Raw genomic sequence first — 27,414 nt, 5'->3', positions numbered from 1 at the left:
GAAGTGATGCAAATTCCAAAGGCTGATGGGAGGACACTAATATATATCAGTGGTGCAAGCCTAGCAAATCAGATTAGCAAACCAAGGTTGGCAAACCAGTTTCTTGCTGCAACAAAGACTAGCTTAAGCTACCCGAGATACTTACGTACCAATGGTGACATTTGCGCTGTCCAGACATAACCAGCCATATTGCCAAGTGATGGAGGATGAAGGCTCCTCTATGGTGGGAATTTTAAAAGGACTTCTATGGAACCTGTCTTCACAGGTTATGAACACTGAAGGAAGCAAAGACAGACTGTAAACCTGTGCTGATGCTAGCTTGTGGCATGGTATTTAGAGTGAGACAGCAAACAAGAAGATTCTGTTAATTGTAAGTTAATCATATGTTAAGCATAACATCTAGTTAGTGTATAGGAAGTATTTGTTTTTAAATAAGACCGACACTACTATTTTTCCACAAAGCATTTAGTTTCCAAAACCACTTGTATCTGTATTTTAAATCCATCTTTCACAAATGTTTCTATTACATTGTTAAAAAGCAACATTACACGAAACATGTGATAGAGTAAAACACATTAAAAACTGCCCAAAGCACTGTAATTGCTTATTACATCAGAATATGGATGTATCTGATTGGAATGGTTCTATTATCAATTTGTTTCAAGTCCCTTTTGCATACAATCAGATTAGGAACGAATAGAAACTCACTTATCTGTCTAGGACAGAAAATACTTCAAATATTTAAAGCTTATGACTGTAAAGGCACACAAAGAACAGAATGGCCAAATGAGTATTCAAGAAACAAGGACTGGTCAGATATAATGCATTATTTGAATCAGCTTGTAAAATGTAGTAATATTTTAAGGAAGGTTTTAATACAGACAGACACAGTCAGATATGTCAAAAGAGAATGTAGGTCACACTAACAACATAGAAGACCATATACTGAAATGCAGTGACACTGAAAAGGACTTCAGAAAATCAATTTACCATGAATTCCCTACTCAATCCATGGGCTAAGGTTAATATAATACTTGCATGATTATGCAGGAGAATGTGATATTACAGGTATGTCTCACTGATGGGTCCAACACTGCTGTGTCCAGTTCTGGTATCCAATTTTCAAATCCTAATGACACAGGTAGATTGAAAGGGAATAAAAAATGCATCCCTAAATGATTTGAAATTGTGTATGCCTACCTATGCACGACAGCCACCCCAGAAATGGTGGAGAGAACTCACTCCAGTGTCAGTCCTGACATCAGTGGACCACTAGCTTAGGAGCAAAACCATACATGTAATCAGTGATTAAAAACAGAAGTTGGACAAGTTTTTCTTTAAAAAGACACAAAGGAGAAGCAGAAGGCAAGGAAAAATAAATCCTTATATGTACACGGTAAGTTGGTTAGCAGCTAGCTTTCAAAACAGTCACCTGTATCAACAGAAACCAACCCAAAAATGCACATGCTCCTGCCTTAAAGATGCAGGATAGAAACTGAGTCCGTAAGAAACCTTCGTAAGTAAGTAGTCAGAAGGAAAAAGGGAATTCACATACTCACACAGGCACGTACCCAAGAGGCAGGAAGGAGGAATAAATGAGCATTTAAGGGTAATGCCGTCAAAGACTCCAAATATTTTATTCTAAAGAGGATTTTCAGTTTCAGTTCAGCGCATTTGTTTTCCTGTGTAAGAAAAAAGAAATCAATAGCAAATACTGTTTTCAAGGTAGAAATTACAGCAACATTTGTGTTTGGGAGAGGCAGACCCCCAGAACCAGCTTGTGTGCCCACATCTATTTTCTAAGGCAGTGGCAGAGGAAGTAATTAACAAGCAAACAAAAAACCAACCCTGTATTCTTGCTCATTTACCATTTGCTATTGGAACGCTGGAAGCTGCTGCCTAAGTGCTAGCTTTGGAAAACACACTGAACTAGCCTTGAAAATCGCAACCTACTGAACCTTATTTCAACACCAGGTAAACAAAACTCTTAAAACAAAAAGAAAACACAAACCCAACCGAATCATCCTTGCAGAAAAGGGAGAAAATAGTGTGGAGTTTCTTAAAAGAAAATAAGGCTCAGAGTCTAAAGAACCACCTCAAGTACAAGCACATCTGATTAATCTAATGCTCTTTCTAAAACAGCCTATAGGCCTCACCACAAAAAGCAACAAAGGGAACAAAATCAACTGGGGAAGTAAAAATCACCAAAGAAGAGGAAGAAGAAAAGGCTTTCAATTGCTTTGACAATGAGGTGACTCAAAGAGCTATGTTAGGTACAGCGCTGTTTAATATGTTAGCAAACAAGAGACTGGGCTCCCAAATCCATCTGATAACACTGGAATTTGATACAATTATTGCAATTTGTCCAATATTATGGGAATATTATGAACCACTTCAGAGGGACCTAATAAACTAACTAAATAGGCAGAGAGATGGCAAATGAAGGTCACTGGAGAGAGACGCATGTGAATGCATATTAGAAAGAATTACTCCCATGCATCTGTGCTAAAAGGCCTGCACTGACACCGCCTTCAAGCCCATACAAAACTGCATTTGTGGGTACTGCTATTGACATTGCTGAAGAGCCCTGGTACGGAAATGAAATGCTTGTCTGAGGCAGGACCTACACTGCATTTGTGACCATTGTGGGGGAGGAGAAACAGAGCGAAACCGTGGGCAGCTGGCTGAAAATCTGTTCCTGTGCAAGAACGGGCAAAGAAAGCAAAACAAAACACGTTCCTTCTGCTCCACCATAAACAACTCGATCACGGAAAGAAAGCATAGGCACAGATCAAGCCAGGAAACAGCCAGGCCATTACAATTTCATTTTGTAAAGCAGTGATTTGGCCTTTCTGCTCAGCGCGGCCCAAGGAATCACAGAAATGAAATGGGTCCCAGAAGAGGCCACAGAAATGATTAGCTCGCTGAGGAAAGCGAAAAGGGAGGCAAACCCTCTGTGATGCTCACCAGAGCCAAGCGGGCATTTGGAGGCTCTGGTAAAGAGCTGTAGGAATTCCTTCGGGGAATCATCCTAGGCTAGAAGAAGGCAGTCGGCTTCTGCACAGTGTGTGTCCATGTCCCCATGGCAGGGCCAATGCTATAGAGTGCTTCCCCGGCCCCGGGGCTGATGCAGGGCCACAACATGGGTCTGGCTGGTCCCAGCGCCTCCAGTTCTATACGAGGGAGACCTGCAAGGAAAGAAACTCTCAAAGCCTTCATCAAGGTAAAGGCAAGTACCTCAAGCGGCCTAGAAACTGCAGCCCAGCTTCACAGATGCAGGAATATCAGTTTTGTGTATGAGAAAATGAGGGTTCCGTGCTGGCTCAGATGCCTGACTATAGAGCAAGTTTAAACACAGAAAAAAGTCAGTTTTTACAATAATAATTAAAAGAAAACAAAAACGTTTCTTTATAACTAAGGTTCTGAGGATACTGGTGACAAAGCAGCAATAGTGCAGTATTTCTGTACACCAAGCAGACGTGGAACAGGACAAGGGAGTATCTGGGTCTTTTGCATTATGCCTTTATGTTTCGTGCATTGAGCTTGCCTAAGAGCTAAACAGCATTTGATTTGTGCCTGACAATAAATAGGGAAAAAAAAAAAAAAAAAAAAAAAAAAAAAGGATTGCCAATTAAGAATGTGGGGCAGCTATTTATAACGAAAGGCTTTTAAACTTTCGCCTAACTACCAGAGAAAGGCACTGCCATCTGTCGGGGAAAAGCGGCCACTGCACGAAGCGAGGGCAGCGGCGGAGCGGCTGTAACCCGGCGCAGGTTTCGGCGGCTGCCCTGAATTCAAACGGCAATTTAACATTTAAAGGAACAGCGTGCGCCTTGCGAATTATTTCCTCCGACCTTTTTTTTTTTGGAGGTGTGTGTACGTTCCCACACCCACACACGGCAGCACAAACACACCTCTGCCTCTCAGCTGGGTGGTTCAGCTAATAACGCCTTTCCGTAGCTATTTAGCGTGTTATTATTTTCATTTACAGGTCAGGGTAGGGCAGCGGATATCAAATATGGGCATTTTTTTTTGCCCGGTGAGGGACTGACACATCGGCTAGAATCACACTGATGGTTATTCAATAGAACTGCAGTAGCCGCTATTTTTGCTCTGTTCCCACAGCAGCAATAAAACGGCAGCGCAAAACAGAAAGTGACACACCAGATACATTGAACAGCAGCTGCCCTTAAAATCCAAGCAGCCCTCCTGGACTGATTTGCCGTTCCCAAATAGCCACCTTTTATTATTGCTATACTTATATTTTTAAGGGGCTATGATTAAAGAAGAGAAAACGATGGGATTAGAAATACATTTCCTCAGTTGAATAACTGTGCATTGAGAGATTGAGAGGAAAGCAGGAACAGCGTGTGGGCAAGCTCATACTTCACAGTCTGGTTTTAGCTCGATTAGTACAAAATTAATTGTATATTCAATACCAAGTCAAGCAGTTGTATATGAAAGCCATGCAAAAGGCCAAAGCATCATCAGGTGTGCCCCCGAACAGCAGACAGGCTTTCGGAAAAGAACCTTTTGAATGGATAAATATATTTTGAATGAAACCAGAAAGACCTTTTTTCACTGTGTTTCATGCTGCCCTGTTTTAAGGACTGCACATTCAAAGGTATGGCATTTAAAAAGCACATCTCTAGTGCAGAGAGGAAGAGGGACTGGAAAGAATCACTTGCAAAGTACTCTTCTACTTGTAAGATGTGAACTCTGAGGGGTTTTTTCAGCTGAACTGTATGTGCAAGTCCAAGCAAAAAGAATATTAATCTTTAATGACGTGAACCTAAAACTGCATAGGCTTGGATTGCAAGCATAATTATATTGTATTCAAAGGAGCCACGGCTTCTTTCTGAATAAATGCACTTCAAGTATTGAGTGGAACAATAGTCTCAACTAAACAGTGGAACAATAGTCTGAACTAAACAATGCTTTGAAACTCAAGATGATATACAGGCCAACCAGAACCAGAACTGGAGCTAGAAATAAGCAGTGACCCTATTTCTGCACAGCCTGTGATACTAGTCTTTTTTTCTCCCCCCTAACATATGTTTACAGATATGTCATCATCATCTGTTGTCAAATGAGTGGCAAATAAAGTCTTGCAGATTTCCCTAGATTTTTCACTTCTCTGTTTGTTCCAGCTGTAACGTTTCTTGCTCGCCTTTTACTCACCGTGTCTGGCACGTTCAAGTAATTCTCGGTCATGATAAGATCTTATGCCCTCAATATTCATTTCCTTATGAATTATCTTCTCTCTCTTTTTAAAAAAATTATTATTATTTTAAAGTTTGCATGGGTTTTTTCATCATTTGCTTTGCTTTAAATAGGAAACTTAATTATTTCTTATTATGTTTATTACATTTATTTCTTCTGACTTGAGAAGGACAGAAATCTCTCTATATATTACTGCACATGCCCCCAACAGTTTAAGGCTCATGTCATCCTTTTATTTAACTTCAGTAAAGAAAACAGCCTTATTTGGCACTGGGTGTGTGTAATTACCAGCAGAGCAAAGATCAGCTACAAGGCCTGCCCACAGTTCTTGAGATCAGGTGATCTGGAAATGCTTCACAGTCCCTGTGGCTGTACTGCCTTCACATCAAGATCAGTCTCAAGCCTTTTTCGTCACAAGCTCAGGAATTCTCACTATAGAAAATTAATTTCCAAAGCATAAGAGCAAGTGAGCATTAACTAGCATTAGCAGCCAGTATCCGCTGCTAAAACTCTTTCATCATACCCAAGAAGTCACTGTTTTGCTCAAAATTTATCATTCTATCTTGTCAGGCCCAGATCAGCAAGAGAGGAAAGCATGTGCAGAGCTTGACATCTCAGTGGGATGATCCAACCGAGTAAGGATAGAATTGAATTTAAGAAGTGTACTGTCATTGCTCACAGTAGGTCAAACTATCCACTATGTAAACTCCATTTACCTTCAGGATGCTATGCCAAACATGCAGATTTTAGGGATATGAGTTAGTTCCTCTGATGCCGATGGGAATTTTAACCTCAGTCAAGGAAGTGTCTGGGCCTGAAGGAGGCTGAAGAAGCCAATAATCACTAGCAGGTGATGAGTGTCTGTGCTGAATGATCCCATTTAAACTCCTGCCAGGCATCTATTTGCCTCTTCAGCTCCTTAGTTACTTTTGTGTATCTGGCCTTTGTTATTTGGAGAGTCTTTGGTTTACTCCTCTTTCTATAGTCTTTTGTCTTTGAAGGGTTGATTTATTACTATCTGATATGAGCTACATAATCCAGCAAAATTGCCTTGCTTGAACAGCTTACAGCTTTACTCAAGATTTACACTTTGTTCATCCTGCTAAGTATTTGCTTTTCCTTCTTTATAACCTTAAATGTTCACCTATTCAGAAATAAAACCTTTCGTTTACGAAAGGAACTTAAACTAAGATCTGCATAGCTCTAAACTCCAGGATGGCTCAATTTAGGAGGGGTATTTTGTAACATAAAACCATACACGTGTTTCCTGCTATCCACGTTCCCCTGTGTCTTTTTCCTAATGCACTCTGATTGTTCCTACTCCTTACCCTTTCTCAGAACTTCTTCACCTTCTGCACAGATTTCTCTTCCCTTATGTTGACTCACCTTGTTTAAAACACTGAGGCTAACACCATTTTCTAACCCTGTCATTCACTCCCTCTTGAATCTCTGCGATCCTTTATCTCCTTCTACCCAGAATTAGGGTTTTAACTCCAGACCATGCATAGCTGTCTCCTTAATTGCTTAATCTCTCTTCCACCATTATCCACTCATCCCTTGTGATTGACAGACATCTCATCCCTAATTGACAAATAGACTCCTCAGTGGTGGTGATAGATCCCAAAGTCCTACCTCTCCTCACTTCCCTCCCAAGCACAGATTCGGCATTAAAATCACCATGAAGGCAAATGTGAAAACCCCTGTAACAACAGATTATTTCTGATTAAATTATGAATATTACAGTTTTAACCTAAGTAGCTATTTTGCTTACTGGGAAATGGTTCTATGAAGACATCATAAACAGGATTCTGTGCTGCACCTTGCTGACACCTTGTAGGGTGCACATGTAAGATAGGAAGGAAAGGAAAGCTTTAAGGCAGGGAACTCCAACCGAAGGTGTATCACCTCCTTCCAGAATTGGACAGCACTTAAACTGGCTCCATGTCACCTATACTTGGAGCCTTCAGCCTGCTGCGGAGTTGTAACCCCCCTTCACAGCACCCTGCACCACCGAGTGGCAGCAAGAGCAGAATGTGGTCCTCAAGATGTAAAGCTGAATCAATGGGGATGCAAGGAGAGGAAAGTGGACACTGCCCATTTTTTAATTCTGCAGAAGTTCTGCTTGCAGCTGCTGGGCCCAAAGTATTTTGCTTTAGAAGACAGTTGTGTTGGTGCTTTAAGAAACCAAAATAACGTTTCAACATCTTCTGCTTTGCGGATACACTCGTAAGCAAATATATCAAGAATCCCAAACATGAAGCTTTCACACCAATTAAACTCACTTTCAAACTTGTGGAAACTCCCATTCCACGTTGTGGGAATTTAAAGGTTTCTGATTAAGGCAGTCAGCTCAATTCCTATCTCGATTTGCACCTAAATCCTTTTAAGGCTTATAATAACCTTCCATTTTTTATACTTAAATCCCATATAAATATATAAAGGATAACCTTAAATGTGTCAGCAAACATTCTTAAACCCAGAACAAAATTAAGAGTGTCCAGGTAGGATTTACTGCTCTCAGCTAAGGTACATCTGGGATTTCTGATGTGATCATTCACATTTATGATGATTGTCAATCCAACATCTGCTTTTACCATATTGGACTGTGAATACTCCAGATCAACAACTGAAATCCAGATGTGTTTCTGACACGAACTCTACGCAGCTGTACATGAAATGATAGGTCTTTAAAAACAGAATTAAAGATGTAGTCATGCTTGCAACAGCGTCCTGAAATGCATCCAGTGCACAGCAGAGCTTTAGCAGAGAATCCAGCCACCTGGATCCAAATTCCCTAACACCTTGGGCAAGAGGCATGTGCAGATGGGACTCCCTCCCTTCTCAGTACAACAGCTGGAAGTACAAGACAAACCATCACCCCATTCTATGCTATTGTTATCCTCGATTCTAATTTAATTCTTCTATGCACACACACACACACAAAAGAAAAAAAGAAAAAAAAGCCCAACAACATCTTACTACACATCTCCTGTCAAAGGATACCGTAGCACTCTATACATGGCAAACAACAACAATAACAAACAGCCACAAAGATTTTTTCCATCTCTCTCCATACAGCTGGATAATTTAAAGAACAATACCATTTATATAAGTAGCCATACATCAGTTACCTTGATCCTGGCTCTATCCCTTTTCTTTTTACTGTTCAGGTTGGGGATTCCTGCCCTGGTCACTGGCTTCTCCCTTTCCTTCCCTCCTGTAAAGAACCTGTGGGAAGCAGAAGTGACAGGACAGGCTATGGAGCACATCACAAAACCTGGGTGCACTGGGGAACAGCAATGAGAATTTTTCAGACTGACTTTACAAGAATACTGGCATTAGCATAGCAAGAATAGGCATTAGAATTCCTAACATGGGGAATTTCACATCTATCTTCAACTTCAATATTCTCCCCCATAATAGCAGCATATTTCTAATTACGATGCAGAAAATTCACTGGGAAGCCTGAATTAATAAATGAACTTGTATAAATTAGTTCCTGGCATTTATTTCTCCTCCAAGCCTGGATAAGAGCTGCTAAAGCTCATGTGCACACCTTGAGAGCTGCACATCCAGCTGCTCTCTTGCATATGGCATTAAACTCAGCTGCCCAGACACCAACAACCTACATCATACCAAAGTCTTCAGCTTCCATGGTAAAGTACTTGCCCATGGATTTGACCAGCTCCACCTGGGTTTGAGAGTATTGCTACTTCAAAAGGAATGTGGAGAACTACTCATTCCTGTGTGTGTGGTAGATGGAAAATTCAGAACTGTTCTCTGTCTACCATTAGTGCAGCCCAAGGTGGCTTTCAAACTCCCTGTGACATGACGAGGAGGCACAGAAGTGTGTATTGCTACATGGCATCCCTTCCCCAGTCACCAGGGCAGCTGCACACAGCCCTACTCAAATCTGCAGATAAAAGTGCACCCAGAGGACAGAGAATGGACTCATTCTTTCTATAGCTGCACTTTAGAACTATACTACAGAGCTTAAAAACAGCATTGAGCGGGGTAAAAAAGACAGGAGAGGGATATATGGAGGCTCACCTTAGCCAGAGGGTCTTGTACCGGTCTGAGTTGCAGATGTAGGGTTTTTCCTAATACATTTATTGGATGATCCAGTTCAGACATGGAACTTCAGTCGTAGATTTCCTTTTTTAAAGGCACACAGCACTTCCCATATTCTAAGGAGAACTTCTTTTTTGACAAAAGCTGAAGTAAAAGCATTTTTAAGGAGTATTCTGACAAAAAAAACCCAAACATTTAAAAAATGCTGATTCATGGAACCTTGTCCTTTCCTTTTCTCTTTTTATTTCATGTATATATATATATATATATATATATATATATATATATATATATAAAAATGAAATATATATGAAATTATATATATATATATTTTTTTCCCCACAGGGAGAAGGTCAGAAACATTTCAAGAGTTCTATTCCTGAAGAAAAATAAATAAGCTATAGAGAATAACGACACTGTATTCACCCGAGACAGTGGAGACCCAGATTCAGCTTTGAGCATCACCTGATTTGATTTTGGCCTCGGCGCAACACAGGTGAATGCACTGAACAACCGCATGCATCTCATCCTCTGGTAGCGACACAGAGAAATTCTCATCCAGAGAAAGGATGATGGCAGGAGTGGAACCCAAATCTGCAGGAAGAGAAACAGGTGCAAATATATACATATATATCAAATGAAAGGGGGGGACCAAATATCGCATTTTACAGCATACCAGTCAGAAACTGCTCTAAAACAGTAAGATGTCCACTTTAAAAACAGGAAAGCACAATTTCTTCCACCAGGTTTGAAATCCCTGTTTTCACTGATAAATATGCTTCTACTATCCTCTTGAACAAAATATAGGGATCATCAAATCCTAATACCCCTAAGTCTGAAGAAAACCCCCAATGACTTTATTAAGAGTTTTGTCTTGATGAATGGAGATTCTGGAGTTCAGTAGGTGGCCCTGAAATTTCAGGGTCAGATCTCTTCAGAAGCACGAGTGAGCACAAAACAACAAAGCTCAAAGGAATCACCCAGGACTCTGAAATTCTCCTCCTCCCCCTCAAGGCATCACGCAGTAATGTACAAGTTGCAAATGTGATGCGCGATTTGCCTTCTATTTGCCAAGATTTGGATTCCTTTTTGGATCCAAACTATTGTGCTATTACCCTGAATGGCACTGTAGCCTCAGTAAATGCCCTAAGATGCTACAAGCGTATCGTTTCTCAGCTTCTGCATTTCCCACGCTGCTTAGATGTACTTGTCACTATTTTCCTGCTTGATAACTGCAGGGATGAGAATATTAGGAGTGGCAGTCTAATCAGTGACCACTCTGGGCATTCAACCTGTCAGAGCTGAAAACTCATGAATGAGCCGCAGTGGGTCAGCGATATGCTAAAGCACCAACCAGAGCAGGGTGTTTCTCTACACCAGACCTCTTTATCACATACCCAAGAGGTGAATGGAAACCAAGCTACATCCTGTCCTTCCCAAAAACTGAACCAAACCAAAAGCAATCAACCAAGCAAAATAAAAGATAAGCAAGGATCTAAAATTGCACAATAAAATGCACAAATCTATCTTTTTTTTTTTTTTTCCAGCTTGGAGAAAATAGAATAAATATTTACTTGCCCTCATGCCTCGTTATCTGAAAGGCATTGAAATAAAGATGACTTTCTTTTTTTTGCCAAAGTTGCATCAAAGGTCTGACTTGGCCTTTTCTCACACCTCGTACAAACATGAGCCGTGCATAAATTCTTTTAGACCTCATCAATAGCTATTAAAAAATATATGTCTAACAACTCCCACAAGTATAAGTAAATGAATTCAAATGCTCGCACTGCTCAATTAAAGCTCAGGCAGAGATGGGCCCGGGCAGCTATGGCCTCAGTTCAACAAACCACTTAAGCATAGGCTTAAAACAGGCTCTGGATCAATTCCCAGTGAGGATTAATGCATATTCGCAAAGGCTTCGCTCCTTCAGAGCTCACGGAATGAAATACCCCTGGAAAGCCTTAAAAAGCAAAAGCACAGATTCGGTTGCTTGTTTTTAAATTAGCATAAGCCAAACTGAATATTCTAGACTCAGCAAACTCTCCGCAGACAAATGTTTCTTTTCATTCTATGTCACCCTGTGCAATGAAATTAAAACTTGAGAACGTAGTATAGGGCAGCCAGAGGGAAAGATGAAGACAGAAGGTGGAGGTTAATGCAGAAGGACTGTCTGAGCTTTCCAAGTACATTATAACAGAGAGCACATGAATAGGATGGCTAAGCCGGTAAATAATGATAAATCAATCTACTGCTATTTCTGTGGCTCCGCAAGATGCACACATTCTGACACTCCTGTTTATGTATTAAATCGAGGATGTGAAGTGATACAAAGTGAAATGTTTTCATTCCCTCGAGCTCCTTTTGTGCCTAGATGGACTGATGTTCACACTCCACGTTTTTCCTTTGGTTAACCAAAGAAATAAATTCTTGATTAGATCCACATTATTCATGTTTCGCAGAGAATTTTTTTCCTTCCATACAAGTCCTGCTGGGGTAAGCCAGCAGAGACCTATTGACTTAGTGTCGTGGCAAATTACATGGCCCTACAGTCAGATGAAATATTAACTCAAGGGACTGATATTTTCACTGGATCAAAGACTGACTAATGAGAAACAGAGTACTGGTTTTCAAAGAGGGGTTTAAAAAGTTAGAACAAAACACAGATCACTTTGTATATGGCCCAACTTACAGTAACTTCCTGACAGTTAGCTTGCCTACAAACCTCTTAGCCCTGATTTATTAATATTAGATGCTGTGCCAAGTTCATGTCATAAAGGATAGATGCTGTGTGCCCACGCTCTGCTTGGAACTGCATAAACATGATCATCAACTAGATTTGACATCGTAATCAAAACAATGAAAATAAGTTAAAGGTAGCAAGCAATATCTAAGAAAGAGCATTAAGATGCTCCATTTACATTAAGAAAAATAACATTTGTCTCAAGTGATGGAAGGAAGGACCTGTATTTTTAAAGCAATTTAGGTGGCTAAAGAAGCAGATGGATGCACAGTGGGATTTTTAGAAGCTCTTAGATGGCGACTCCCACTGAAATTGCTGTGTATTAAGCAGTTAGATACTTTGGAAAATTCACATTACCTGCATCTTTAAGCACCTAAATACCTTTAAATATTTGGCCCAAGGACAGCTTACTGTAACGTCACAGGAAAGAGAGTAGTCCCTGCTCAAGGGAAAACAGTTTATTCTATGGCCAATTAACTTCCAAGCAAAAGAAATACATGTAAGCAATTTGTAAGAAAAATCAAGTCAGAGTTATCTGAGTTATGACTTCCAATCTGTAGTTTGCAACTGAAAGAAGAGATGAAATACACAAAGAAATTTGGGCATTTTTAGCAAGACTATATGGGGCTGACAGGGGTGCAGGTTAGGCTCTCATTTAAAACTGGAGTCTGTCCTGAATGTGTGAGCTTCACTCCTATAGAAGAGGATAAGATAAATGTAGTACCTCAGTGCTTGTGAAGGAAGGCAGAGGCTGGTAAATATGAGGGCTACAGGAGTGACACATACCCAGCAGAGAAGGCAGGAGCATGGATGTGGGTGTCATTCGTCTCTCTGGGCTGGGAGAAACACATCAGCAGTCACAGTTTCCATCCTGAGGATGCTCAAGGATTCCAAACATGAACCTGTATCATTTTTAGGGACACTGATCACCGTGAAGGGATGGGGGCATTTCAGGTGCCATGGAGGTGAGATACTGCATCCAAACTCGCTCACTGGCACTTAGTTTTCTAATTCCAGTGGTCTTAGCACAAACCCATGAGATCTAAGGAAGCAAATCCCATACAGATACTTAGATTCCTGCTTCAGCAGTGAGAGTCACCAGTAAAGACGGTTATCTGTGGCCTGGCTTAAATCTAGCCCTTCCCCTCTTAGCCTGAGGTCCAAGAAATCCAACTGACTTACCTTTTACAGAAGAAGAAATAACAGTTATAGTTTTATTACACCGTGCCACCTTTCAGTGGCAGAAGAGGATTTCAACCCAAATCACCAAATCAAATCACTTCATTTTATATGTAAGAAAGAAAAACAAGCAGCGACAGAACAGGGCCCTGAGCATAAGGCTCCCAGCATAGTGCAGCCACAAGAATTTAGCAAGTGGGATTCACTTAACTGGTCACTAAGTGTTAGCATTGCTTTAAAGACATACGGTTGAAAGTGTTTCTTTGGCCATAAAGAAACAAAATTGAGAGAGCAGAGAAAATGCCTGGCAAGCAGACTCCCTTTTGTTTAATAGCCCTCTTTTGACTTGCAAGCCTAGGAAAAGCGTCATTAAAGTTAATGGACAAATCTTCCAGGGGAAAAAAAAATAAAAGATTTAAATACTTAAATGTTGCTGTTTTCCATCTGCACACGCAAAATTTCTCCTTCCTGGGCTTCCTGCAAGAAGCAGTCTTCAGACAGAATTTCATAAACACTGACAGGTTTCAGGCTGGCTTTGACTCCCAGACCTGATGAGTGACCAGCAGAGCTCACAGGCCATGTAGTGGGCACTGCTTCACCAAAGCCACCTACACACATTAAAGGAACCTTCCATAAGTCGAACAGATCTTTCTCCATTTGCAATGACTGCTAGTTAATGCCAGCAACACTGCAGAGAAGAGTATTTTTCACCCGGTAGACTTTGAGGGAACAGCTCCTGAGTGTACCATACAAAAATACCAATATCAAGGCATTTTGGATTTCAGCTTATATTTTAAGTGGAGGACCACTTAAAAAAAGCCTTGTGACTTCCACTATGAGCTGGACAAACCGCAAGTGAGGTTGGGACTGAGCAAAGGAGACTGTATCCTAGTTCCACACAACATGAGGTGAGACATAGCAAGCATAATCCACAGTTCCCATTTGGGTGTTGAAAAGTGTAAAAGCAGTGTTGGAGATGTCCTACTCTTGTCAGACATGCGATCAAAGATAAAGTATCCTGCTGTGAAGTCTGCAGTTCATACAGGGAGCAGAATGTAACCGAGACCACTTACACAACATGACACTCTGACTGCCCTTGGTACAAGGTTGCAAGAGACCTTTGAGAATGAACAAGGAGGAATCATTTCTCATTACTGTCTAATAACTAAAATTTTTAGATACTACCCTTTTACAAAAGAATGTAACATTGCTAATTAATTGCTGTTAGCTCAAACTAATACAGTTAAAACAGACAGCATGTGATGCATAAGTTACTCATTTGGGCAATTTTAAGCAGCATATCTGTAAAGAGAAGTGCATTGTGTTATGACTTTTCAGAAGAGACTTAAGCATACTAGAAGAAGAATCAGTAAGATGCACTGAAAAAGATGTAAAAATCGTAAGAAATTGAAGGTATCTCATGGTAGCCCGCATTACTTGGAGTGTTTCAGTCTGCCTGTGTGCTCTCTGGTTTAGAAGCTAAGGTCAAAAAATGTAAGTCTCACAATCCACCCATGAGCCCAAGGGCTGAACACAAACATGGTCCTGAGAAGAACCAGTAAGGTCTTTAAACAAATAAATAAGTAAGCTTAAATCCAACCCACTTCCCATACCTTCCCTATCAAAACAAAGGGGAAGAAATCCAGTACTTTGCTACACTAACTTGACAACCCAGGCTACCCTCCAAAGTGGAGCTTCATGTTTTAATCTGGCCACAACACATAAACCACCAGCCACTAGCTTTCATCCTCTTCTGATTAGACACAACATAACTACTTATTGGAGTTCACCTGTCACCTGTAATTTTGCATCTCTACTTAGAGCTTTTGGGTGCACGGCAACTTCTTGTTCTACTTACACAGCACCTTCCCATAACAGCTCTCAGCAGTAACTGAAATCCTAAGCAAGAAACTTACATATCATTAAAGAAAGCCATTGGCAAAAGGAGGCAATGAGTAAGTGCTATTATCTGTGACACTCATCTGCGGATTGTGCTTCCTCTCAGTAACCACAGTGAGCCAATGGAATAATTAAAATTGATCAGTGCAGTTGTTTCAACATTAGATGCAGACCTTCAAATCAGAAAAGGAACAGCTGCAGGGATTGCTTGAAAGCAGGCATAAGTATGTTTGTCTGTAGGTATAGTAAGTGGTGAGACAGAAGATGGTGGTCCGATTCACAGCATGGTAGAAGTACTTTACTCCAACATTTTCCAGTAAGCAAAGCCACCATAACTGAAAATGAATTTGAAAATGTGTTCTTCAGGAATTCTATAGTAAAAGAGGAAGGAAAAGGATTTTACTGCTTTTCCAAAGCACGCAAGTATCACTTGTCAATTTTTTGTCACATTGATTCAAATTCACTTTTACCCCTGAGAAGCATAAGAATTCATCAGCTTTCCCTGTCTGATTCCTGCTGTCAAACACATCAGGAAGCACGTACCTCTCCATAATTCAAATTCTTTCCTGCCCACCTTAATTGTNTCTCTTCTCTAGATGTAACGTAGTAGGAATGGGCTGTCTCAAAGGGAGATTTCCTCCAGATGCCCTTATATGGAAGGTACATATGATCACTGAAGGATAAGTCCTACGTGTAATCCTTCTGTCATCAATTTATTTTATGTCCCCATGCTTCATGACAGCCATTTTGATTGCCTTCTCTACAGGGAATACCGCCATGAACTTCCTTAGACTCAGCAAGGAATGAAAGGAAATGTGTTCCTCTGAGTATAAGTAATTCCAGCTGTTTCAGAGAAAAGGAAAATGGTAAATTCATGCTCCTCAGAGCCGATGAAACAAATCCTGATTTAGCTGATTGTTTTAGCATAGAATTTGAAGACAATTTTCCATTTCTGTGGAGGCCAGATAAGATCTTCCATATAGCTGTTTACATCTAACAACTTCCAAACAGCTGATAAGCTGATCTGTCAATAACAAGAAGTTGGCATGACAAATGGAACTGCTGGAAAGAGTACATGTTCACCCCCATGCTTCAAGTTTCACAAAGCTCTAATAGACTGTATATCTTAGAATTTGGATACACGAGGCTTTCTGATTACCTTGACTTTGTCCCCAGTGTTATACAGAAGTTATTTGGGCCTCCACATTACCTGAGGTATGTCTTCAGGGATTAGAGCTCTACAGCTTTGCATCTGCACCCTTTTAAGTCCAAATGTCACACACTACTAGAGAGCATCTTAAAAATACCTACAATTGAAGCAGCAGGACTAGATTCTTCCAGCATAGCAGCTTTCTGAATATTCCTCACTACAAGTTGCTGTGTTACCCACTGAGGATTGTAAACATCAGTAGAGATTTATTTAAGAAAGAAAAAAACCCGTCTTTGCAACACCTAAGTACCATAAAAATATTGTAGGAAAAAAAAGAAAAAGAGAGATAAAAGTGAAAAGAGAAGGAAGACAAGCCAAGTGTAGTTAGAAAAGATGTTCTTACCCCAATACATTGGAGATTTATCAAAATAGTTCACAACTAAGTGGTGTGAAAACATGTCAAGGTCATTGAACTCAAGGCATGTGTCTGCTACCTAACTGTTGCTTACCCTTCTGACCTTTAATGTCTGTTTAGCCAGCTTCCCTAGGACTTGGAAAAGCGTATCCATTATATAAGCTGATCAATACTTCGGGTTGAAATCCCATTGCTCATAGTGCAGTCAAAAAGCTGTTCCTTTGTCATGCTTCCCCATTCAAGCACACCAAATAGGAAACACATCTCAACCCCACTGTAGACATCTAGATACCTCACAATGAAGTTTTACATCTGTGCAGGAGTTGCTAAGCTTGTTTATATCAATACAGGGCAAATACGGTAGAGAAGGGGGTGCAGATGTGTGTGGTAGTGAGGAGGCTACATAGCTCTGTCATTAGTTTACTTGAATGTCAAACATATCAACAGAAATTGAAATAATAAAAATAAGCATATGAACCAAAGGGCGTTCCATTCTTTTCATGTTTTCTCTCAGCATTTCAGAATATATAAAATGGAGATTTCTCCTATTTAAAAAGAAGAAACTTCTTAAGACGTTTAATCCAATGAAGCCTTCCCAGGCTTGCCATCATCCAAACAATTTCTCATTCAGTTAAACCACTGCATATTTTAGAAACATGATGTTCACTGCTGTATATTATTCCTTTAGGGTCTCAGCAAATCTGAAGCTGCAGTTCTAGGAGAAAAATAAATATAATACTAAATACAAACAAAACAAACCTGGAAGAAAAGGCACTGATAGTTGTGTTCGAGAGACGCTACTCTTGTCTTCTTCTCCTTGTCCTGTTCAGACAGATTCAACCTTGAAAGAATCCCGACATTGCCTATTGCCAGCTGAAGTCCCTTCCTATTAAAGTCAGAGAGAATCAGAATAAGGTTTGCAAAAACCTGAGCATAAAACTAAAACAATCACCCAGCAAAAAGGGTAAAAGAAATTGTAAGCAAATATTTGTATCAGTAAACTTGAAAAACATCATCTGCTGTCTTCACTTAATGTCAATAGTTACCGATGTCCACTCTAATAAATATCAGCCAGTAACTGGCTTTTCATCTTCTCTATGCATGCTATCCCTCCCCCTCAACACACACACACTGTTGCAGTGAAAATGAACTCTGCAAATAAATTCCAGGCCAGAGTATTGGCAAATCTCAACAGATTTCCATAGAGTGCTGGCAACTTATACAGATTGCTCATTAAAGAAGTTATTCTGGTCAATGAATTGGTTTGTTTATGAGTAAAAGGCAGTAGTAAGTGTGAACTGAAGTGCTATTTGAATGTGCCTTATTTACAAACTCCAGTTTAGCAAGGCTTACGCTGTGGTTACATTTGATTAGAGCTGATTCTGCAGTGCAATTTATATACTCATTAAATAACCCATACTCAACTAAAGTAACACATTTTACTAATAAACGGTAATACCTCTGTTTCTCTATCTCTGTTGCTCTAACTCTTTCCAAAAAGATCCACAAATATACATACACTGTTTACATGCCTAAAGGCCAAGTGAATATACTTAGTGTTAGTTGAAATAAAACAGTTGAACGCCACTGAAATCTTACTGAAGTAGCTAGCAAAAGGCCTGAGGAACAGAACACAATAAGCGTTCAAAAACATCTCACAATGTAATAATCAATGTGTAATATGAGCTAGGGGTTAGTTAAATAAAATGTGAAAGCTGTATTAATGAACCCTTTCGCTGTCCAACACAGCATTTCATTTTCTTTCATAGGCTGCATAATGCAGGGCCTGAGAATAAATTATAGATGAAACCCCCATCATATGTTTATAAATACACTAACATTAGCATTTTACTTCCTCATAAATCTGCACCAAACATTCAGGCGCAAGATAGAAAGCCCTGTAAAACAATGATATATTCTCTGCTTGCAAGACTTGCCTAGTGGCCCATTCATTTCTACCGCTGTTCTTCAAACATTACTTTCTTCGCTCATGCCCCCTCATTTAAAATCCATTTTAATTTAAAGATGTTCGATGCAGTCCTAGTGGTACATTTACTCATCCTGGTTATACATCACGGAGCAGGGAAAAGAAAATTGTTTAATCTAGAGATACGGTTCACTGTGGTCACCACTGAACAGTGGAGTAATTACCAGATCAGCTCCGCTAAAAATGCACTCAGGGTGTTCTGTGACCTATCATCTTCTAATCTGCATAGTGAAGTATAGCTTCATAACTATAAATTGCTGACTTAATTAAAACCAGGACCTTTCTGTCATTTAATTACAGGGAGAAAGGTTATTGCTTAAATGCAATTTTCCAAATGTGATTTCTTAACAGTTATTAACTGCTTCACCATCATTTATTGTTTCAGATTTTTCAATTTGAAAATAGTCTCTGTGACAGAAGTAATGACTTCATGAAAAACTCAATCTAGATGGAGCTGAGCAGACCCATTTGTTTCTCGTAAGTGGAGCAGACAGAAAACTTGAAAATGTCACAGGAGGATCCTGCGATTGTTCCACTTTACAGGAGTAATTAAAAACCAAGAGGTTGTATAAGAGGTGAAGAAAAGAGGCTTATGACAATTTAAAGGTTTTTTCCCCCTTACCAAAATATTGTTCTTGCATTTTCAACTCTATTAAGGAGCTACGGGTTAAGAATTGTTGATTTGAACTACTCCAACACTCGATATCAGTACCAACACACTAAAATGAGCCAGTTGGAAGTTTGCACATTTTCAGTCGATCTGCCAAGACTTTCATTTTGAAGAAAAATAAGTTCCATGTATTTTTTCCCTGCACACAGAAAGCTTTTCGCTTCCAGGAACCATTGTTTTCATGAAGTTTAGAAGCTCATTTTAACTGTAATGTGAGCGACAGCTCAGGGTCTAAGACAGACCTCCTCATACAGGAACAGATTTGACTCTACCAAACCACTTTTATACCAATCTGAGTCCAGAAAGAGAATAATCAGCATCAAGACCTCCCCTGCAGTGTACTGCATGAAAATCTATTTGAAGGACAAACCTGGCCATTATAATTTGGAGAAAAAGCTAAAGCCTGAAAGGACTCTTGCAGGGCACTGTAAATCCAAAGCAAGGCCAAAAAATAAAAATTAAAGGAGAGAGAAGAAAACATACGCTTTCTGTTGCCAAGACAACAATTTTTTTGCTCCCAATAAGAATGTGTTTTTAAACTGAATTTTCCTTGCATTCCATTCTGTGTAACTAACAGCCCTTCCAAAGTGTTTGTGAATGCTAGGTGCAAGGGGTTTTGCAGACCAATGGAAGCTTCATCACCCAAGAATTCCATAGGGTGACAAAAAGCTTTCTACCAGGCAGTCACATATTCCTTTGTCTTTGCACGTGACCTCAGCATAAAGCTTCACTAATGGGAACTTTAAGGTACCTGAGTATCTAGTACTATAGAAGGCTGCACTAGAGATATATGCATTTTAAGCAGTTTTGTGATCCCATAAGGTCATTGTGTTCTCAAGTCCTCCAACAACTTGATTAGTGAGTGGAGAGCTGCTGTCCCCACTCACCGCTGAGAAACAGGAGGAGAGACATCAACCAATTGTGAGAGACTGAAACTCAGTGGATCCTGTGAGTTTCTTTAGCTGTTAATTCCTGCAGAGCAGCTTTCCGCAGATACTCGCTGCACGTGTTACTGACTGCGTTACATAAGCCACGTGCCAGCATCTCCTATCCCCACAGCAAAAACTGAATATTGCCCATTAAGAATTTGTTTCAGATTTACTATTAACACAACATCAAAAACATGTTCAAATCACATGTTATCTCTGTTCCAAACTGTAATACTAAATGGAATACAAGATTTTAACTTAAAAAAATATAAATAATAAATTTAAGGACAACCATATTTTCAGTTAGTCACCAAACATACGTGGTGTTGGTTTTGTTTCCTGACTGGTAGACTTGCATAACTTAGCAATGGAATCAAAACTGTAAACAGACAACATATGTGCATGTACGATGTGCAGTTTGCTTTCAGCTAATGATCAAGCACTCTGGGTTACAGTTTGCCCTTGGCAAATATCTGTACTAGCATAGCTGGAATCCTTACATATTTACACTCAGTGCTGGCAGGGGAGTGGCAATATGGCACAGGAAACAGCACAGGGGAACATGAATTATCTATTTTAGGACTCTCTAGGGATAGCCTCTGCAAGAATAAATCTACAGAGAAGGAAAAGGCAAGAATGAGAGAAAAAAAAATATGGAAGAACTTAGAGGAAAATGGGAAAGATAAATGCAGCCACTAAAGCATTGGGAAAGGAACAGCGCATAACAGCCACATTCCCTGGAATGAAAATGCAGCAGCTCTGAGCTGAAAGCACCGGGCATAGACTGTCTTGACAAGGACTCAAAAGCTGCAGTATCCTGTCAGGCCAAATCAACATCTCAGTGATACATACTGCAGCCTTACCTGTTTACTTAAAAAACAACTTCCATTGCCAGGTTCATGGAATTATGTTGTAAGGTTATTAATTACACGATTTCTGTGACCTTTTCATTTCTCAGAAGAAAGCCTCCTTTCTTGCTGAGAGATCTGTCAGAGTGTGGAATCATCTCTCAAAGAAAATAATGCACCTCCATTAAAATGAAGCAAGAAATTACACCAGGAAACGTGCACTCCTCCAGTGCACTGAAGGTGCTTGCTAACAATTATCCAGTCTCAGTTCTGCACTCACGTTTCATTCCCCCAAACCTGAAGATCAAGGAATGGCCTGAAGATCAATGGCAGGGCCTGACACTGCTGACTTCCTCCCAGGCTGCAACCATACAAAGCTGCAGAGGAGATCCCTGCTATCACATCCATGCTGGGTGTTAGTTTTCATAAAGCCCTTACAATTGTTCAGCACCCATGGGGAACAGACATTCTCTAAAAGAGCCTACAGTGCACTTGTAGAATATATATATATATATATATATATATATATATATATTCTCTATATATATACTGATAGGTGTCTTTTGTCTCCAGCCTTTCTCAAGTACTCTTCTAGTTTGGATGCCGTTGCAGATGGGACTAATGTGACAGTTCTTAATAGCTGACTACAGGTCCCTTGCACAGAAGCGAGAGTTTTCCAGTCTTTGATCACTTTTTCCCAGGTTTAATTAAAATTCAAAAAGAATTTAAATGTAAGAAATTCTAGATGGCATTTTCCATTTCCCTTTGCAGCCATTGAGACTCACAAAGCAATAGGACACTTGCCACAGTTCAGGGACTTGAGAAAGCGCGCTGAGAGCAGGAACAGTTGCTTTACAAATATTGAAAGACTAAATTCAGTTCAACTCTCTAATACCAAAGTCACTTCTTAACAGCTGACAGATTCTCATAGGTTTCGGTAAAGCAAATTCCAAAATGCTAATGGATACCTATAGGTCAGTTACATTTGCCCTGTAACCTTGGATATGGTAGGGACCCATTATCTGCTCTGAAGCACACTACTTGCATTCACCCCATTAGAAACTTGCAGTGCTGTTACCCAAACAGAATTGTCTTAACCATGTAAAACAAGAGGTGCCTTCAGTGAGATTTGCCCAAGCGTGTACTTACAGATCTGCATGTCGTGGTGGCTCATGAGCTTTACACGTTTCTCTGCAAATACAGAAACATATACTCAGAGAAGCAACACATGGATTGCAAACCACAACATTATACCAGGACATAATGGCCATGCAGGTTAATAGCCTGAAAACACAGAACGAGCCTTTTCTGTAATTCCCTATAGTTTGTTCACTTGATTAATTGAGCCCATTCAATTTCCATTTAAGACTATTAAGAAGTCTGCAGCTCTAGCTATTTTTGTCTGTGAGACTCAGCTCAGAGATTTCAGAAGCTTAACATTCTAGCTGCATGTCACTGCCACCATTGTCTCTTGTCACAATTCTAATTCTATGTTCTGATAATAAAATTTCATTAGTGTCTGCACATCCTTTGCCTTACCTTTGAAGTACTGTCTTGTGCTGAAACGATTAGCGGTACTTTACGTCATATCACTTGACTGTTTGACAGCCATTGTGAGTGAGCTAAACAGAGAGAAATTAAAATTTCTGACAATTTCCATTACATCTAAATTGCTGAGAAATTAAGGGATATTTACTTTTACAAATATTAAAGGTTGTTTAAAATGTAAACTGACTTCATTTTATTAGTAGATTTCACAATGTGGTAATTCAAAATGACTACATGGCCTTGTGTGAATAAATTACCAACTCATTTTCCAAAAGCGAAGGACATTTCCTCCAGGCTGCTTTTTGACTGTTTGTGTCAGTAGAAAAAGAAAACAAAAAAACTTATGAATATTTCAGAGCAGGAGATATTCCTTGGTGCCTGTGCTCCTTGTTTCATCCCAACAGAATAATGAGGTTTATGCCTGTATGATATGATTTTATAACAATATTTATTATTAAAGCATGCTATGAAGCACTGACTTACCACTGATGATAACATACTTTGGAGGGGATTCTCCTTGATAAACATGTCTTGATTCCTGCTAGTCCAGACGGTCACAAACTACATGTCCATTCACACAATGATTTTAGAACCTCATTAAAACAAATTAAGGTTTTTCTACTCTTTGCCTCTCCACAAGAACTTCCCTGCTTTAAGATGTATGCACACATATATATGATGAATTTTGCAAAGCAGTAGCTTCTTTTTCTCAAAATGATGTTGTCGTTCCCCTTAAAATTGTCAGCCCTCAAGGCCTTGCTGGAGGCCACCAAACTGAACTATCATCTATGCAGTGACTTCAGTCATGAGACTGTGAGCCTTTGGTTTCACAGTTTTTTCTGTGCCTTTGTGTTTTCTCACTACAAAACGGCTCTTACCACTGCAACCTGAAAAATCCTTAAACACTTGGGCAAAAAAGATCCTAGGAAGCCAACTCACCTCCATGGGCTTGTAGGTTGCCTCCAGCTGCTTCCCATTTCAAATGCAAATGCATTGCTGACCCCTGGTTTGTTTTTTAACTACCCAGCTCAGCTCTTTAGCTAATTAAAAACCGAGTTAGCACAGCTGCATGTAGTTGTTTAGGTTCCAGGCTGGGAATTAGCACAATTAACAAGTCAGGACTCTCTGTATCTCAGTTCAAGTGCTACAGGAGGGCCAGGCTCTCCTATACATTTCAGAATGCAGCCAAGAAGATGTGGTCATGCCTCCTCAACTCTAAAACCATCCCACTCATTGCCCCAGAGCCACTTCCATACTAACTTTCTTTCCAAAGTGCTGAACTTCCAGTCCATCATTGATTAGATTTGCTATCTTGAATTCTTTTTCTTAGCACCTAATTACAGCTTTCTTCACAAACCATTTTTAAAGGTGTCTACATTAGGCTCAAATTCAAACACAGCTCCTAAATGTCCTAAGTTTTTGCCTGGGAGGTACCTCTTTTATAGACTCCATTGTAGGCAGCATTCATGTGACCATTCTAGGATGAAACCCCAAATGACTGTTCGTAGCTTGCTGACATGTTGAATGCAGCTTATTCCATGAAGTCTGGCACCCATAAAACGGGTATAATAGTTACCTACCACATAGGATGTTGTAAGGCTTAATTTATTACTGCTGTAAAGCAGCTGAGATCTTTAGAAGAAGGGTGTTACGAAAACATAAAGCGCTATTGCCATAAAACATTTGTCTGTCTGAAAGCTCTCTTATAATACTGGTCTGCTTGAAAAACAAAGAGGGATGCAGGGAATCTGAGTGTCTTACTGGGCATTTTCCATTAAGAAAAAAAAGTACTGCTTTAATTTATTTGGTGTCAGCATACATATTCTAAGACGCTAGGCGATGAAGAAGGAGGAAAACTGGAAAGCATGTCTACTGCATAAAGCATATGTGAATAAAAGATTACTAGGACATGGAAAAGCATACAAGCTATTCCTCATTGTCAGCTACACACATTTACCAAGAGAAAGAGATATGCAAATAAAGAACTTTAAAACTGGAAGTCCTTCAGATTAAAGTTAATCATTATGAATAATGCAAATTGTGTGAGAAATACTGAGAGAGGATGTTTAAAAGGAGAAAGATTACAATACAATTCTTGATGACTTGTTTGTTTGGAAGTGTTTCGTTTTGTGGGCATTTCTGAGACACAAGAATCAAAGTGGGAAATGCAACTGTACTCAGTGGCTGCCATCAAAGCTCACTGTGCTTGAGATTCTTCTTTGCAGGCTTTGCTGAATCAGGACTTTAGCACATGAAATACACTTTGATCTTGACAGTGGTTCCTTAAAGTCAAAGACCATTTTGGTGGTGGGTTTGTTTTTTATTGTTGTTGATTTGGTTTATTTGTATTGTTGGGTTTTTTGGTGGGTTTTGGTTTCTTTTTTGCTTTAATGCACCACCAAACTGATGCACATTCTTCGTCAAAATAGATCAATATGAGAGGATTATAATAGATAGTTCTTTTAACAGTTCATTTAGGATTCCAAAACGATGAGCTCTGCAAAATGCAAAGAAAAATTGCACAGAAATTTTTTAAGCAAACAAACTGTAACAACCCCTGAATTAATACCACCACTGAAAGAAAATTAAATCTGAGATATATTTACGTGATCTAAAAGCAGCACACAGCAACATGCCAAAGCGGACTTATAACCACAAGCTACACTAGGACTCACATCTCATACAAGCGCTACATTTCAAATGTTCCTCTACTCCTTAAAATAGATACACACTTACTGGATACTGACAAACAGCCAGTCTCTAAATGGGTAAAGAAAGATCTTTTCTTGTTCACATCTGATTTACTTTTGCATTTTATGTCATGTCTAGCTTCTACTCACATGCTACCGAGTCAAATATAGAGCTATTCCATGAGAAATGTTGATGTGTGGTATTTTTGATCTGCCCAGAAGACAACAAAGTATGTGACAGCATACATTTATCGAAAGATTTTCAGTGAGTTCACCAGAAATCCTCTTATAGGTGCTCATAACTTGGCTCTATGTTTTGATTCCAGGAATCAGTGGTTATAAATCTCAAAAGGATCTTTGAGACCCTCCAGCAAATCACCGCAAGATTCTTCCAGCAAACTGTGAGGAGCATCTCAACTTCCAGGAATATAGTTAGATCAAACTTCCAAATGTCTTCCAACCATATCAGAATAGAAATAAAACTGGCAGGTGCATCTGCTGAAATGTCCTGGATCATAAAAATGATCAGCCACTTAACTGAAGTGATTGGAAGTCAAAAAGATAAGCTAAATATATGTAGCTGCTCTGTGAAGTCTGCTACGTTGTAGCTAGATTCCCAAAAAAGTTTGCTATGAAGCTTGCAATAACATCTAAAATCAAATATCACAAAATGAGCTTTGCTTTAAATTCTGATGGTTTAACACTATCATTTTACCTTAGAGTACAGCTATAGGAGCAAATAACTTCAAGGCTAGCTTAGCTGAATTCGTACTTCATTGAGCAGCTGCACAATAACCTGTTTGTTGCTTCCCAACAGTGATAACCTCCAGTAGAAGTTACCTACCCCTTACCACCAGTATTACAGAGCCATTTCTGCATTTGTTTCACGTGGACTAAGGAAGGAGCCTAACAAATGTAAGTATCCCACTCTAATTGCTTTTAAGCTTGGAAATTTCTGCCTTAACAGAACACTCTCGCTGATTGCATAGTAGCAAATGGAAGATTGTCACTTGCTTTAAAGCACTTGCTTTTTACAGTGAAGAGCATGAAGTGCACCAGCAATGTTAACCTCCTGGAAACACACAATATTTAAATTACACCGCTCAGAGAGCAGTAATTGAGCCAAACAGACATAACTCCATATCCACTGAGCTTGCAACACAGCAAATGCTGCCATCAATCCATCTGAAGTGCCCCAAGGATGGTTCATATGCATGGAGCACTGTGTCTTTTTTTCAACTCTAGTAGTGAATTTAATAACTAATTGCTTTATTTTTTTTAATTTTATTTTTTTTTATTTTTTTAAATTTTTTTAGAGTATTGGCTAACTCAGATCTCTCCCACATGCTCAGAAAAGCCCTGAGTAAAGCACAAAGTACCTCTATTCTTTGCCCCATTCCTGAGTGGGCAGACAGACAAGAGCCTATCCAGCTTTTATACTGCTACAAAGATTCTATCTTTAAATAGTTTATGAAGACTTGCCACATTACTAACAAGCATTTAAAAAAGTGATTGGTCAATCACACTCAAGTCCTTTATTTTTTTACAACCCACGCCTAAAGCCAAGAACAAAACTTTTCAGGGACCATTAGGATGCTCGCATCTTTCCATCAATCTTTACTTCATTATTTGCAAAAACAAGTATTATAAAGGATGATCCATTTACCTGCAGAATTCCTCAGGAAGGACATACCTTGATTCCTGTTTTAATTTTCCAAACATCTGAATCTACTTTGCAGTCAGATCCAACCATTAAAGACACCAGAACACTTAGTTGCCACACAGATGTTGTCACCAGATGTTTCAGCCTGGGTGCTGCTGACTTCCAGGATAAATGAGTACCAATATTCTTAGAAAGGGAAAGACTGTCTTATCTGTGTGGTAAAGCAAGGACACATCCTCACTTGTTACATGCTACCTCGATGACTCTCACATGCTTTAATCTAAGAAAACAAAGAAGGCAGCCTCCAGCTCCTTGGTATCTTGCAGAGAAATATATATCTAATATATCTATGAAGATATTTCAAAAGGCATCTAGAATTGCAGCAATTGCATTGGATGCTCC

At 39.6% G+C, this 27,414-nt stretch overlaps 1 long non-coding RNA gene across 1 annotated transcript; it reads right to left on the bottom strand.

The window, feature by feature from the left end:
* On the bottom strand, positions 1-22,777 carry LOC116653557. Its single transcript, XR_004307656.1, has 8 exons — positions 22,261-22,777; positions 17,437-17,563; positions 9,760-9,888; positions 9,274-9,438; positions 8,355-8,451; positions 2,968-3,188; positions 1,572-1,682; positions 1-1,129 (listed from the first exon to the last, which is right to left on the bottom strand). It is a non-coding gene; the product is annotated as an uncharacterized LOC116653557 (long non-coding RNA).
* Positions 22,778-27,414: the final 4,637 nt, after the last annotated feature.

Source organism: Coturnix japonica, chromosome 5, assembly GCF_001577835.2.
Source record: "Coturnix japonica isolate 7356 chromosome 5, Coturnix japonica 2.1, whole genome shotgun sequence".
Taxonomy (NCBI): domain Eukaryota; kingdom Metazoa; phylum Chordata; class Aves; order Galliformes; family Phasianidae; genus Coturnix; species Coturnix japonica.
Note: the sequence above shows the minus strand (reverse complement) of the source record. Positions and strands in the feature narration are given on the sequence as shown.